At 40.5% G+C, this 17572-nt stretch overlaps 1 protein-coding gene across 14 annotated transcripts in view; it reads right to left on the minus strand.

Moving 5' to 3' along the window:
* PKP4 (plakophilin 4) overlaps positions 1–17572 on the minus strand; it is a 198687-nt gene that overhangs the window by 157546 nt on the left and 23569 nt on the right. The gene's annotated exons all lie outside the window — the stretch shown is intronic.

The following is a 17572-nucleotide window of genomic DNA, read 5'->3' on the forward strand; positions in this document are numbered from 1 at the left end:
CCACCTGGCTGCACTTTTGACTTTCTTAAAGGGAGACATTAGTTAGCAAGCAGCCATCAGCCCAGGAAGCAACATTCCACTCACAGAAGGTGACAGCCTAGGCCACAGTGTGGATATGTCAGTGCTCCCACAATTTCAGCTACAAATCTGGCTAAAGTTAAAGTACACTTTCAGTGTGACCCTGTAAATCAAAGTGGACTAAGGCAGAACTTAAAGACACAGCTTTCATTGCGGAAAACAAATATAAAGATACCTGTGTCCTGGTCTAGTGAGCAGGACAGATCAAAAGCAGCATTTAGTGATTCTACAGCAATACTGTAAACTAATTCAGATAACCAGTGCTGACATCTCTTAAAGCTTGTGGTTTTCTTTGTTTACTGTTTTATTTGTTCACAAGGTGCAGTCAACCTCTATCAAACCGACTACAAATTCATAATCTATAAGAATCTAAATCAGCAAGGCTGTGGAGGTAGTGCCATGTCAATGCAAAACACTTTCATCATTTCCTTGCCCAAGGCTCTGAGGTCCTAGGTTCAATCTCTGACACCAAGTCAGAGTTGAGAAACTAAATAAATAAATGTGCTGGCCACCAGGGAACTGGGTCAACTACAGGAGCATGAGCCTTTACATCTGAGGTTTCTGATCTGATACTCAGCTCTGCAACACAAAAGCATTACTCTGGCTTCTCTTTACTCGTTATCACATGTAAAACTATTTCATATGGAATAACATGAAACTATTTTTAAAAGAATATAAATCAATTTGATATAATCAAATCTCCAAAACAATATTTTAACTTTGAAATATTGTGCCCTAGATAAAATATTATGTACTTTTATTATAGGGCCCCTCTCTATCACCCCCTTCCCTCTAGATTTCTGGCTGTCTCTATTCAATAAATAAATAAAGATAATAATAATTTTAAAAACTAACTATAGGGTTGGGGGATATCTGTCTTTATTAACCTTAAGATCATAAGCTGACCTAAAGCTCAGTGACAAAAATATTGGGAATGCTTACACTGCTTAGACACTGCAGAGAGCCCAGCAGTGCACTGGATGGTAGGGCAGTCACCAGGAAGCATGACATTACAGAGCATAAATAAACAATGACTTATAAATATTTAGAATGATGGCAGAGCAAAGAAAGAGAACACATGTCAGACGACCCTCCAGTCATTCCAGAGCCTCTCTGCAATTAGCGTAATTGTGAATATAAAACTTTGATATGAAATGAACTTATTAGAATTATAAAGTCTATATCAAAAATACCATCTGTTCACATGGAAGTATGGATCTTCAAAACTCTAAGAAATCAATCACAAGAAAAAAAAAAAGAAGTAATTTTGAACATCAGAGATACCTTGACAAATAAGACATTCAATTTAGTGTTTGGTGAAAATGGATCAAGCTGGCACTCTAATGGGATAGACACAAAAATGGCAGTCTGTTCCTTTCCTACCTCAGCTCTCTCCTTCGTCACCACTACTCAGAGCAGCTGCATCTTTCAGAACCATTCTCCTGCCGCTATGTCAATCACCAACCACTGCCAAACAAGACAGCTGTTGACCAGGATGTGCAACAGTCTGCAGTCCTCCCTCACTGGCACTTTCCTCCTCTCAGTGCCTTACCTTATATGGACCTAAAAAGGAGCTTTGGTCCATACTCCCAGAGGGATAACTGATAGGGGAAGATGACCAAAGGGCTCTGTAACCCCATTCTAACAGGACTTGGAGTGTTTGTTACCAGGAATCTTTGTTTTATACTATCACTGAAAGGGAAGCAAAACTGGAAAACACCAGAGGAAGCCAGGCACTGTTTCTTTATCTGAGAGAGAAGAGGAGAAAAGGATAGGCACCCAGAAGTAGTAATAGGTGTAGGGGTGAACTAGAAAAGAAGTGAAGGCAGGACTGTTGGAAAACTGTTAGATAGGTGGTGATACGATCAGCCTGTATTGGTGACCTTAGGAGAATCACTGCAGATTCCAGTGAAGGGGATGGGGCATAGAACTCTGGTGTGGTGGGAACCGAATGTAAGTGCACTCCTATTATCTTACAATTTTCTAAGTTGATATTAAATCACTAATAAAAAAAAAGTAGTGACAGTAACTTCACAAGATTATCCTCTAAAGTGAGTGCAACAATGAATAAAGGCTACAATCTTATATGGCATTTTAGTATCAACCTTCTCATGGTGCATCCCGTGAGTATCCATTCATTGGGGAAACTGATGATCCTTCCTAGCTGACTGAATCCACATGGATCCCAGTCACTTTCAAAGCCAGCAACAAGCAGCTCCTGACAGCTTTCAACCTGACGCTGTTGACTGGCTACGGAAGGGCAAACGCTAGAAGAAGTATCTTATAGTTCCTTTATTGATTACATTTGATTTACCTTAGTTATTAAAAATATATAAAATATTTGACTCAGAAGTTCCCTGGCCCTTCCATTCTAAAAGTATATAGGGTAAAATTAAATAAGCATTTCAGTCTGAAGGAATGAGGAAATGGTCCAGTTTAAAGGTCCTTTCTGGTTCCCTTCAGAGTTTTAGAATAACTGAACTCATAAAGTACTCCTATAAGGTGTTACACTTACACGCACACACACTGTAAACTAGCTCACAGCTTAGTTGTGGTTTATGGTGGTGCAGGGGTCTGGGAGCACAGAGACGCAGGCATGAAAGTCATTTGCATACCACTATGCTGTCTCCTCAAGCCAAGTACAAATTTTAAACAGAAAATTTTGTCAGTTTTTTTCCCTTTTGTTACCCTTGTTTTATCCTTGTTGTGGTTATTACTGCTGTTGGATAGGACAGAGAGAAATGGAGAGGAGGGGAGACAGAGAGGGGGAGGGAAAGATAGACACCTGCAGACCTGCTTCACTGCCTGCAGGTGGGGAGCCGGGGGCTCAAACCGGGATCCTTAACGCCAGTCCTTGTACTTTGTGCCACATGCACTTAACCCACTGCCTGACCCCCAAATTTTGTCAATTTTATCCAATTTCAAAAATAATCATACAACAAATGACATTAAACAAACTACAACCAAGGGGCTGGGAGACGGTTTAACCAGTAAAATCCACACTATGAGGACCACCTATAAGGATATGAGCTCAAGCTCCCAGCACCCATGGGGACAAGCAATGCTGTGGTCTCTCTCCTCTTTGCCCTATCTTTTATAAACTATCTTTTATAAACTATCTTTTTTGCCCTATCTTTTTATAAAAGAAAAAGGAAAGTGCTCCAGGAGCAGTGGAACTTCCAGGGCCCAAGTCTTCTACGGGCAAGAAGACGGAAAAGTACAAGTCGATAAGCATTTCTGTCATGAATTCTTTAAGTTATCAGAGTGTACCGAAAAATCCTTTGAGGTTAAATTATTTCCTAGCAACACATACTTGAGGACTAATAAAACAACAGTTCCACGGAAAGCAACAAGTGAGAAGGACTTTGATGATGATCTAGTTCAGCAGTTTCTAAATTCCTTATTTGAGGGATTCCTTACTGAAACTCTTAGTTATGTATCTAGGCTAAATTTCTAACTCCTTGCTTCTCCTAAGCTCTAGTAAGTATAAGGGTTTATTTTGGTTTTCCTGGTAAATCTACTTTTAAAGGGGCTTAGATCATTTCCAAGGCTACCAGTAAAAGTTTTACTCTCAAGTCTTGAGCTCAGTTCAAGTTTGTTTCCTAATTGTCAACCGGTGTGTTTTGGGTATTACAAACTCAGCTCACCCAGACTTAAGTCTGGTCTCCTTAAACCTGTGTAGCTGAATACTCACAGTGTGCTGAGTCACTCAGAGCAGTTAGCTAAATCATGTTCACAATAGCCAATAACCAAGAGCGGCATACACACAGTAGAGGTGTTTTTTTAAGCCAGAATTCTTGAAATAATGGCTTCAGAGCCAAAACAGAATAGCATCTTTCCCTCTACCCCAATGAAAATGTGGTCAGAGAGGTGAAACTGAGTCTATGTTCTGTCCCACTCTGTTGAGGGTGGGGGTGGGGGTGGGGGTGGGAAGTTGTTCTGTAGGTAATATCATGCTTAACATAGATATTTAATGGTATGTCACCACTTAGCAAATGGGGCTTCAGGAGGGCTTCCAATTCTCTCCCATGTGTCACGGCTCCAAGTCTGGATTAGGCTGAGGAATTCCTGTAATGGGAGGTTCCTGTGGCTTTATGCAGAACAGATGTGGACAGCAAAGCTAGGAGAGGTAGAAGGCAGCTCGCAATTCTGTACCACTTCTTACCAAGGATTCCCACAGCATTCTTAAATCTATAAATAGATGACCATGGCATAAAATCTCAGGGTCTGTGCCAAAAGTTTATTTTAAAATTGATTTGATGAGTGTCTACTTTTATTCTTTTCAAAAAGGTTTATTCTCTTTATATGAGCTAGAGATTCACATGAGAGAAGGACAGAAACCAGAGTGCCATTCCAATAGCACCCAAGATAGAACAGAAGGGGAGATTCCAGAAGATGGCGGAATGAGAAGCTGCTAGTGGCTGGAGCTCCGACAACATCTACTGGAAATGGTAGGATTTTTTGCCTTTAGCAGGACAGTCAACAAGTGGTCCTAGCGGTGACACCAAGAAGGTGACTATAACTCAATTTGGGTTAGAAAATAGAGTAAAAAAAAAGGGGCAAATTTCTTCTTAATTATTCCCAAAGCGCACCCCCCCCCATAACCAGTCCCAGGGGGCCAGAGATCTGCTCCTAGCAGGCTCCCCTGCTGAGCTTCTTTCTTTACTAAGATTCCTGTCCCACCAAGAGGTGTCATTCATTCTAATTCTATTCCTTTCTGAAACCTTTGCCCTTTTTTCTTTCTAAGAAGCCAATTCCAGATACAAATATTCCATCAAGCAGAGTCTTACTCAGACAGGGAAAGACCATCAGAGGTATTTTTTTGCTTTATTTTCTCAACAATCAGCTGCCTCTGCTCAGGGGACCTGAGGCAAGGTGGAGCCATCCAAGCTGAAGACAGGACAGATTTTTTACTCTATTCTATTTTATTATCAATACAAGATAAACGCGTATCCCTTTACCCCTCTCCTTCAGGTTGACCAGAATTAACTCTTAGTGTATTGTCCATTGCTACGGGACTGGATGTCTCATCCACTGCTAAAGTAACTTGTTTCACTCTTCCTACCTCCCCTACACAATCTCCCCCCCCGCATAGCTAATTAATTAAATAAATAACTATTTCCTTTCAGCGCTCTTTTATTACTGTTCTTTTTATTTTCTCTGTCTCTCTTTTTCTTCTTTTTCAAATTCTTGTCATCCTTTCTTCCTTCCTCCTTCAGCTTTCTGAATTCACTGATACATGTTTGAGAATTATTTGGGGGAAGAAATCTGACTCAGAGTGGACTCTCTCTACGTGTATCATTGCTCTACTTCCCTTTCTCCTCTAGCTACCCCTAGAATATACAGTGAATAGTAGATTCACATAACTGTCTATTCCTGAGGTGTATTTTTTTTTTGTGGTTGTTTGCTTTAATTTCTTAACAATCAGCTGCCTCTGCTCAAGAGGTTTGAGACAATCTGGGACAGGTTTTTTTTTTACCCTGCTCTATTGTATTATTAATATTATATAAAGGTGTATCTCTTTCCCCACCTCCTATAGGTTGACCAGAATTAATTCCTAGGGTATCTTTCATTGCTAGGGGATTGGGTGTCTAATCCACTGCGACAGGAATCTGTCGCACTACTCCAACCTCCTCTACAGACTCTCCCCTTCTCCCTCCTCCTAGCTAATTAAAAAAAAATTAAAAAATAAAAAATAAATTAATAAATTAAAAAACTTTTCTTTCACTGCTCTTTTATAACAGCTCTTCTTCTTATGTTTTTTCGTTTCTCCCTCGTTTCTCTTTTTTTAAATCTTGTCTTCCATTTCTTCCTTCCTTCTTCGTCTTTCTAAATTCAATGAATTATTTTGAATTATTTTGGGGAAGAAATCTGACTCAGAGTGGTCTCTCTATGTGTGTACCTCTGCTCTACCTCCCTTTCTCCTCTTGCTACCCCTAGAATATACAGTGGATAGTAGATTTGCATAATTGTCTATTCTTGCTATCCCTTCTTTCCTTTCTCTTTCTTCTTCACTTGGACTTGGTTACTATTTTTTCATGGACTGGAGACATTGTTTGGCTAACTGGTAGTGATTAAACTGCTTCAATCCTTCCTTCAGTTGCTATTGTAATTCCTGAGGTTTGTGATTGCATTTGTCATATTTAGTACAGTGTTGCTTGTACTCAAAACACAACAACTGAGGAACAACAGAACATAAAAATAAGAAACACATAAACCAAAAAAAATGGGTAGATCAAAAACGAATAAAACTGCTACTCCAATGAATGAAGATGAGAGCCCAGAAGAAACTACAAATCAGCCAGAAGTAACCATAGATAAGAAAAGTATGCAAGCAATAATAAACTTAATAATCACAGAAATGAAAACATCATCGGAGGAAAGGAATGGCAGTATTAGGGAAACAACAGTTGAGACCCCCAAGGAAAATACTGTTTATCTTGAGGCAATTAGAGAACTGAAAGCTGAAATAGCTGAACTGAGGAAAGAAGCTGAGGGAAGGGAAAGCAAACTAACAGAAGCAGAAAACATAATTAGTCAGACAGAGGATGAGTTAAAGAAACCAAAGAAAGAGGTGAAAGAGCTCAAAAAGAGATTGAGACACTGAAAACAACAACAGACACATTTGGGATGATCTCAAAAGAAGTAACATTCGTATAATTGGCCTGACAGAAGAAGAAAGAGAGGAAGGGGAAGCAAACATTCTAGAGGAAATAATAGGAGAAAACTTCCCAGACCTGAATAACAGAAAGGACATCAAGATTCAAGAGGCCCAGAGAGTTCCAAACAGAATCAACCCAGACCTGAAGACACCAAGACACAAAATATTAACAATGAGAAGTAAGGATAAAGAAAGGATCCTAAAGGCTGTGAGAAACAAAAAGTCACATACAGGGGAAAACCCATAAGACTAACAAAAGACTTCTCCACTCGAGCTCTAAACGCCAGAAGAGAATGGCAAGATATCTACCGAGCCCTAAATGAAAAAGGGTTTCAACCAAGGATAATATATCCTACTAGACTTTCATTCAAATTAGATGGAGGGATCAAAACCTTCTTAGACAAACAACAGTTAAAGGAGGCAACCATCACCAAACCGGCCCTGAAAGAGGTTCTAAAAGACCTCTTATAGACAAGAACATCACTATAATACTTGCAATATAGCAGAGCAAATAAAAATTTGTTGAACAATGGCACTACATTAAATCCATACAATCAATAAATGTCAATGGCTTAAACTCACCCATCAAAAGGCACAGAGTGGGGGGATGGATCAGAAAACATAACCCAAACATATGCTGCTTGCAAGAATCCCATCTGACACAACAAGATAAACAAAGACATAAAGTGAAAGGATGGAAAACTATCATACAGGCTAACGGACCACAAAAAAGGGCAGGAACAGCCATTCTCATCGCAGACACAATAGCTTTTAAATTAAATAAAGTAATAAAAGATAGGCAAGGACATCACATAATTATTAGAGGATCAATCAGCCAAGAAGACTTAACAATTATTAACATCTATGCACCCAATGAGGGACCATCTAAATGCATCAAGTACCTACTCAAAGAACTTCAAAAATACATTAATAGTAATATAATAATAGTGGGAGACTTTAACACCCCACTCTCACACTTAGATCAACAAAGCAGAGAATCAACAAAGATACAAGAGAATTAAATGAAGAGATTGACAGACTAGACCTCTTGGACATTTTCAGAGTCCTTCACCCCACAAAACTGGAATACACCTTCTTTTCAAATCCACGTAACACATACTCAAGGATAGACCACCTGTTAGGCCACAAACACAGCATCAATAAAGTCAAAAACATTGAAATCATCCCAAGTAACTTCTCAGACCACAGTGGAGTAAAACTAACATTTAACAACAAACAGAAAATTATTAAAAGTCGCAGAATTTGGAAACTAAACAACATACTCCTTAAGAACCGCTGGGTCAGAGTCACTCAAGCAGGAAATTCAAATGTTCCTGGAAACAAATGAAAATGAAGACACAACCTATCAAAATATTTGGGACACAGCTAAAGCAGTATTGAGAGGGAAACTTAAAGCCATACAATCACATATTAAACAACAAGAAAAAGCTCAAATGAACGACCTTACTGCACACCTCAAGGACTTAGAGGAAGAGGAACAAAGGAACCCTAAAGCAACCAGAAGGACAAAAATCACTAAAATTAGAGCAGAAATAAACAACATCGCAAATAAGAGAACCAGACAAAAGATCAATGAAGCCTTTTGTTGGTTCTTTGAAAGATTAAAGAAAACTGACAAACCCCTAGCCAGACTCACCAAACAAAACAGAAGACTCAAATTAATAGAATTATAAGTGATGCAGGAGATTTCGCAACTGACACCACAGAAATCCAGAAAATCATGCAAAACTTCTATGAAGAACTATACGCCACCAGAGAGTCTGGAAGAAATGGAACAATTCCTATAAACATATGCACTTCCAAAACTGAACCAAGAATAACTACAAAACCTAAATGCACCAAAGAAATTGAAACCATTATTAAGAATCTCCCCAACAACAAAAGTCCTAGACCAGAGGGCTTCACAAACAAATTCTACAAAACCTTCAGGAAACAGTTAGTGCCCATACTTCTTAAGCTTTTCCATAAGATTGAAGAAACAGGAATACTTCCTTCCACCTTCTATGAAGCAAACATCACTGATACCAAAAGCAGATAGGGACACAGCAAAAAAGGAAAACTACAGACCAATATCTCTGATGAACATAAATGCCAAAATATTAAACAAGATCTCGGCGAACCAGATACAACAGCACATCAAAAAGATTGTTCATCACGACCAAGTGGGATTCATCCTAGGAATGCAAGGTTGGTTCAACATACGTAAGTCAATCAATGTCATTCATCACATCAATAAAAGCAAAGCCAAAAACCACATGATTATCTCAATAGATGCAGAGAAAGCCTTTGACAAAACCCAACACCCATTCATGCTCAAAACTCTACAAAAAATGGGAATAAAAGGGAAATTCCTCAAGACAGTGGAGTCTATATATAGCAAACCTACAGCCAACATTATACTCAATGGACAGAAGCTGAAAGCATTCTCCCACAGATCGGGGACTAGACAGGGATGTCCACTGTCACCATTACTCTTCAACATAGTATTGGAAGTTCTTGCCATAGCAATCAGGCAAGAGAAAGAAATCAAAGGAATACAGACTGGAAGGGAAGAAGTCAAGCTCTCACTATTTGCAGATGATGTGATAGTATACATAGAGAAACCTAAAGAATCCAGCAGAAAACTACTGGAAGTTATTAGGCCATACAGCTACAAAATCAATGTACAAATATATATATATATATACACACACACACACACATATATATATATATATACACACACAAAATCAATGTACAAAAATCAGTGGCATTTCTTTATGCAAACACTAAATCTGAAGAAGACATCCAGAAATCACTCCCATTTACTGTTTCAGCAAAATCAGTAAAATACCTAGGAATAAAGTTGACCAAAGAAGTGAAAGGCTTGTATACTGAAAACTATGAGTTGCTAATCAAGGAAACAGAAACTGATACCAAGAAATGGAAAGACATTCCAAATGCTCATGGATTGGAAGAATAAATATCATCAAAATGAATATTCTCCCCAGAGCCATATACAAATTTAATGCAATACCCATCAAAGTTCCACCAAGCTTCTTTAAGAGAATAGAACAAACACTACAATCATTTATCTGGAACCTGAAAACACCTAGAATTGCCAAAACCATCTTGACGACAAGAAACAGGAATGGAGGCATCACACTCCCAGATCTCAAACTATATTATAAAGCTATCATCATCAAAACAGCATGGTACTGGAACAAAAATAGGCACACAGACCAGTGGAACAGAATGGAAAGCCCAGAAATAAATCCCCACACATATGGACATCTAATCTTTCATAAGGGGGCCCAAAGAATTAAATGGAAGGAGGCTCTCTTCAGTAAATGGTGCTGGGAAAACTGGGTTGTAACATGCAGAAGAATGAAATTGAACCACTTTACCTCGCCAGAAACAAAAATCAACTCCAAATGGATCAAAAACCTGGAAACAATCAAATACTTACAGGAAAACATTGGTAAAACACTTTCCCACCTACACCTCAAGGACATCTTTGATGAAATAAACCCAATTCCAAGAAAGACTAAAGCAGAAACAAACCAATGGGACTAAATCAAATTGAAAAGCTTCTGCACATCCAAAGAAACTATTGAATAAACAAAGAGACCCCTCACAGAATGGGAGATCTTCACATGCCATACATCAGACAAGAAACTAATCACCAAAATATATAAAGAGCTCAGTAAACTTAGCACCAAAAAAGCAAATGACCCCATCTAAAAATGGGCAGAGGATATGAAGAAAACATTTACCTCAGAGGAGATCAAAAAGGCTAACAAACATATGAAAAACTGCTCCAGGTCACTAATTATCACAGAAATGCAAATTAAGGCAACACTAAGATACCACCTCACTCCTGTAAGAATGGCATACATCAAAAAGGACAGTAGCAACAAATGCTGGAGAGGCTGTGGGGACAGAGGAACCCTTTTACATTGCTGGTGGGAATGTAAATTGGTCCAGCCTCTGTGGACAGCAGTCTGGAAAACTCTCAGAAGGCTAGACATGGACCTTCCATATGATCCAGTAATTCCTCTCCTAGGGTTATACCCCAAGGACTCCATAACACCCAGCCAAAAAGAGGTGTGTACTCCTATGTTCATAGCTGCACAATTCATAATAGCTAAAACCTGGAATCAACCCAGGTGCCCAACAACAGATGAGTGGCTGAGGAAGCTGTAGTATATATACACAATGGAATACTATACAGCTATCAAGAACAATGAACCCACCTTCTCTGACCCATCTTGTACAGAGCTAAAAGGAATTATGTTAAGTGAGCTAAGTCAGAAAGATAAAGAGGAGTATGGGATGATCCCACTCATCAACAGAAGTTGAATAAGAAGATCTGAAAGGGAAACTACAAGCAGGATCTGACTAAATTGAAAGTAGGGCACCAAAGTAAAAACCCTGTGGTAAGGGGTAGACATGCAGCTTCCTGGGACTGTGGGGTGTAGGGGTTGGTGATTGGGATGGGACACAGTCTTTTGGTGGTGGTAATGATGTTTATGTACACTCCTAGTAAAGTGTAATCATATAAATCACTAGCTAATTAATATGATGGGGAAAATTAATTATATGTCTCAAAGTTTTTTGGTTTTATTTATTTATTTATTTTTTATTTAAGAAAGGATTAATTAAAAAAACCATAGAGTAGGAGGGGTTCAATTCCACACAATTCCCACCACCCAATCTCCATTTCCCACCCCCTCCCCTGATAGCTTTCCCATTGTCTATCCCTCTGGGAGCATGGACCCAGGGTCATTGTGGGTTGTAGAGGGTGGAAGGTCTGGCTTCTGTTAATTGCTTCCCTGCTGAACATGGGCGTTGACTGGTCGGTCCATGCTCCCAGTCTGCCTCTCTCTTTCCCTAGTAGGGTGGGTCTCTGGGGAAGCGGAGCTCCAGGACACATTGGTGGGGTCTTCAGTCTAGGGAAGCCTGGCCAGCATCCTGATGACATCTGGAACCTGGTGACTTAAAAGAGAGTTAACATATGAAGCCAAACAAATTGTTGAGCAATCATGGACCCAAAGCTTGGAATAGTGGAGAAGAAGTGTTAGGGGGGTACTCACTGCAAACTCTAGTGTACTTCTGCTTTCAGGTATATATTTTGCAGTAGTTTACGGATACGTGTGAACATATGCTCTCTCTAACAGAAACTGGTGTATATCTAGGTTTTGGGACTTTATTAGATGTCTCGAAGTTTTTAAGACACAGACTGAGTCTTTTTAATATGTAGGCTGTGTATTTGATGTGCGGACTCCTTCAAAAGCCTAGACCAAGTAGAGCAGAGGCAACCAGTGGCACAGCTATTTACAAGATACTGGATACTATGCAGCAAACTCTAACAAAAGGACTTTTCAAAGTTAACCCAATTACCAAATAATGTGATGATAACATTAACTATCCATTGTCTTTTTGAACCCTAAGACAGCAGGAACCTCACATCTCTATTATAAAGCCTATATTTTCCCCAGTCCTGGAACCTTAGGATAGGGTCTACTTTCCCGCATGCCTCTCCCAATCCATATCAAATAATACTGCATCAGCCGATTGCACCCTAATCGATGCAACGATTGCCACCTCAACATGCTTCAGCTCAGACTGTGTCCAGAGACTTCAGGTGTGGAATGACAACCCTTCAGCTTCATTACTCGGATGAGACCTTTCCTTTCATAGCATTCTCTAATTCCATCCCAGGTGGATCACTTTCTAACAAAGTTCCAAAACCTAGATATACACCAGGTTCTGTGAGAGAGAGCATATGTTCACACGTATTCATAAATAAGTGCAAAATATATACCTGAAAGCAGAAGTACAGTAGAGTTTGCAATGAGTACCCCCCCAACACTTCCTCTCTACTATTCTGACCTTTGTTTGGGTCCATGATTGCTCAACAATTTGTTTGGCTTTGTATGTTAACTCTCTTTTCAGCCACCTGGTTCCAGATGCCATTAGGATGCCGGCCTGGCTTCCCTGGACTGAAGACCCCACCAATGTGTCCTGGAGCTCGCTTCCCCAGAGACCCACCCTACTAGGGAAAGAGAGAGGCAGACTGGGAGTATGGACCGACCAGTCAACGCCCATGTTCAGCGAAGAAGCAATTACAGAAGCCAGACCTTCCACCTTCTGCATCCCACAATGACCCTGGGTCCATGCTCCCAGAGGGATAGAGAATGGGAATGCTATCAGGGGAGGGGATGGGATATGGAGATTGGGTGGTGGGAATTGTGTGGAGTTGTACCCCTCCTACTCTATGGCTTTGTTAATTTATCCTTTCTTAAATAAGAAATAAATTTAATTAAAAAAATAAAATATAAAATAAAGAACAGAAGGTCTAAGATCAGTCAGTTCACATATTTCTCCCACTTTAATTCTAACAAAACCCATCTCTGACATATCATGAGGCAGCACATCTAAACACTCTCTCACTATTAGCATCTACTAAGTAGCATGGGAGTTAACAGTGGGCCACTTTCAGTCTCCAGGCACAGCAGGTACATTGGTGTCTCTGTAATGGGTAGGAGGTAGGACAGGAGGTAGCTATGGCGAGGAGCTATTTGTCCACAAAGATGCCGCCATGAATACGCATAGGGATGGGATCTAAGGGTCATAGGAGAAGGCTCTCAAGGAAGGCTAATGCTCAAAGCTGAGAGACAATTCAAAACAAAGTTCCCAGGGAGTCTGGTGGTAGCACAGCAGGTTAAGCGCACTTGGGGCCAAGCACAAGGACCGGCATAAGGATCCCGGTTCGAGCCCCCGGCTTCCCACCTGCAGGGGAGTTGCTTCACAGGTGGTGAAGCAGGTCTGCAGGTGTCTGTCTTTCTCTCCCCCTCTCTGTCTTCCCCTCCTCTCTCCATTTCTCTCTGTCCTATCCAACAACGACATCAATAACAACAACAATAACTACAACAATAAAACAACAAGGGCAACAAAATAGAATAAATAAATAAATATTTAAAAAAAAAGTTCCCAGGCAACACCACTAGTTTGTCAATGAGGGTTCTATTATCTTTGAAAACCTATAAAGCCTTCTCCAAACAGGAAAATATCCACGTCATCTGAAGAGACATCTGAGCTGCAATGGCAAGGACCTGGAGGTTAGAAGTATGTGGGGGATAAAAAGAAATTATCTAAGAGAGCTCTCGTACACCAAGAGGAAGATTCACACAGTTAAAAGGAGAAAAGAGAAAGAGACAAGATTTCAAATGTGAATAAATGTTAAGAAGAATATCCTGAAAATAAAGCAGGAGTTAGACCCCCAGACCCAGGAAGCTCAAAGAACTCCAAGAAAAATGAATCCAGACCAAAGCTCACCATAACACATAATAATTAAAGGAGTAAAGATCAAGGTTACCAGAGCAAAGCAGAGTCAAGGATGAGGGAAGCCTTCTAAGACCATCAGCTCTGCTCAGCTAAAATGCTTAGAAAGGACATGCAGGCTATATTGAAAGTTCTGAATTGAAAAGACCTTCATCCAAAAATACTTCATCTTGCAAGGTCTGAAGGTGTGAAGAAGATGAAGAGTTTCTCAGACAAGCAATAGTTAATGGAATTCACCACCCCTAAATCAGACCTACACGAATAAAGGGACTTACAAAAATGAAGAAGTGCAACAATCTCATGCACAGGGCATTAAAAAATACAAAGAAGTGGTCTGGGAGGTGGTGCAGTGGATAAGGCATTGGACTCTCAAGCATGAGGTCCAAAGTTCAATTCCCGGCAGCATATGTACCAGAGTGATGTCTAGTTCTTTCTCTCGCTCCTATCATTTCTCATGAATCAATAAATAAAATCTAAAAAAAAAAAAAAAAAACCACAAAGAAAAGAAAGTGAAGGAAGACTGGACTTGGACTGCAGAAATTAACAGCAGGCTAGAGTCAGAGAGAAGGACTGGCAAAGGTGGGGGTGACTGAGGGGTCAAGCAGACTTTGCTGGTGATATTTGTGCTGGAAGGGAGTAGACACACTCTGAAGTGAAAAACTGATTCACAAGCATGTAAACCAAGGTCACTTCAAAAACAAAAACTATTTTAAAAGATCTTGGAGCCTGAGTGTTAGAGCACCCAATAGAGTACATATATTACCATGCACGAGGACACAGGTTCAAGCCTTTGCTCCCCCCTGCAGGGGCAAAGCTCTATAAGAGGTGAAGCAGGTCTGCGGGTGTCTTTCTCCCTCTACCTCCTTACCTCTCAATTTCTCTGTGTCCTATATAATAATTATAATGTCTTAAGGTTTTGTGACTGCTATCTTTTAAATCTATACAAACTGCCAAATTTTATTATGACAGCAAAACAAAATCAAATTAATGGCTTCCATTTTTACTCTATTTACTTTGTTGTGCCTTTAGCCTACAGAAAACCTCAGTAATGTCACAAGCATAATCAAATATACTTAATAAATATTGTGAAGAGCCTGTCCCATATCTACATTCTTGATGTATCTGGGAAAGCCTCAAGTGACCCTAAAATTAAAGGTGGTATGTTCTGCAAAGTCCATGACACAGGTCTATACAGTGACAGCATGCACACGCTGCAGATGATTTTAACATGAATTGGACAGCACTTCAGAGAGCTGACAATAACTGCATGCCCTTCTTGGAGCTAGGAACCCTGGTTCTCTCCTCACTCAAGTATCTGAGTCTACCTCTTTTACCACACTTGTCACAGGACCGTCAGAGAGGAGTGACAGTCCTTAGAATGCAGCTGGTCCCTGGCACTGAAGCCTGATCACTCCAGGTTAAGTCAGCTGGCTGGACACGTGCTATAGATGGAGGTCAGCAAGCAGCTGCTATGTGAGAGCACTGAGCAGGAGGCTGTGCAGATAGGGGAAGGAAAGACCTGTGAACATGCACTAAAGCACGGCTGAGTCTGTGGCATCTGCGGAATGCTGAGAAGTGGGAGAACTGAACCAGCTGGCCTGTAGCAATCAGAAGCAACACAGCTTATTTTAGGCATTATCGGTGGACACCTGGAGAGGCAAGAAAGGTAAACGTTCAAGGCTGCATTAAATGCTGAGGTCTGTCAATATCCAGCTCCATTAAATGAGGAGTTATTGCCAGTATCGGGTAGCAGGAGTCTCTGTGGGAACATCTCAGAAAGCACCAGCCCAGGAGGCCATAGCCCAGAGGACACCATGAACTGGTCAGGCAGAGGGAGAAGTTTGTGCAAATGGAGTGGAGTTGGCAGAATACTGCTGAGCCAGAAGCCACAGGACGCCTAGAAAACCCTTGGTGTCACTAATAGGTTTAACCTGGAACTCTCTGTACCCAGGCCTAGGAAAATGCAAAATTTTACTAAGCTCCTTGGGTCTCAGACTAACCAACAGCTTACAATATGACTGGAGTTAGAGGCTGCCTCAGTCAGCAATGTCAAAGTAAGGGGAGACTGAGCATTAAGAATGGGGGAGAGGGAGAGGGGACATGACAGACAAAACAGCTCACTTCGGGAGTAGGCTATTTTGCCTGATGAGCACCCCAGGTTTAAGCCTGGCCCCACAGCACAGAAGGACAGAGCTTCAGTGCTGTGGTCTTTCTCATTATCTCCTGTCTATATAACAAAGATTAAGAACTTGGGTTTGCACTGCCCAGAACAGAGATGCTTTACCAGAATGACTGGGCAACTCATGGCATTGCTGTCACACTGACAGTTCCTATGACTCAGTTTCTGCCCGTGTGAGTGGGATCACCCCACATTCATCCTGCTCTGTCTGATCTGACTTCACAGGATTCCTTCAAGCTCCATCCAAGATGAGGGGAAGAAGGTAAATTCACCATTTTTAATAGCTGAGTAGTATTTCATTGTGTACAGAGTCCACAACTTGCTCAGCCACTCATCTGCTGTTGGGCACCTGGGTTGCTTCCAGGTTTTGGCTATTACAAATTGTGCTGCTAATATCATGGGTGTACACAGATCTTTCTGCATGGGTGTGTTTAGTTCCTTAAGATATATCCCCAGGAGAGGAATTGTAGGGTCATAGGATGTACATAGAGGAATGCCACTGACTTCTGTAGATTAATTTTATAGCCTGACACCTTACTACTATATTGCTTGATAACACCCAGAAATTTTCTGCTGGATTCTTTAGGTTTTTCTATGTCTATTATAATATCTTAGGCAAATAGTGACTTCTTCTCTTCCAGTCTGTATCTCCCTTTGATTTCTTTCTCTTGCCTAGTTGCTATGGTAAGAATTTGTGGAAGAAAATATCTAAATAAAATCCTGAAAGGTACAAAGAACTTTAAAAATTAATTTTAAAAATGGAAACATCATTAGAGGCAGAAAGAAGAATGGTTAAAAAATAAGGGCAACCAAGTTGCAACTATAATTCTGTCCTGGAACCTCACCTCCCCAGAAACCCACCCCACTAGGGTATGGATCCAACACCCATGTCCAGTGAAGAAGCAATTACAGAAGCCAGAACTCCCATATTTTGCACCCCATAAAGAATTTTGGTTCACCTGCCCTCACTATAAAGCAGTGATGGTAGGGATTGCCCCAGTCTCTCCTGCCACTCGAGGAAGACAGGAACTGAAATTAGTGCAGCTTGCAATATTCCAGCTGTGACCATGAACTGTGAGCTCAGACAGATAGGGACTCAAAGGTTGCACAGGTTCTGTTGATATATATATCCTGGGTTCGTTGGATGAAAGTAAACAGTTAATTCTATCCACAGAATTTTTTGAAGGATGGGAGCTACTCTCTGCCCTAATCCAACTTTTCTAGCCCTTTTATCTACTCTGACACCATTTTCTCAGACAATATTTTTATCCAAGTACATCTCCTAGCTATCACACTCAAGCAAAAAC

This window comes from Erinaceus europaeus, chromosome 18, assembly GCF_950295315.1.
Source record: "Erinaceus europaeus chromosome 18, mEriEur2.1, whole genome shotgun sequence".
Classification (NCBI taxonomy): domain Eukaryota; kingdom Metazoa; phylum Chordata; class Mammalia; order Eulipotyphla; family Erinaceidae; genus Erinaceus; species Erinaceus europaeus.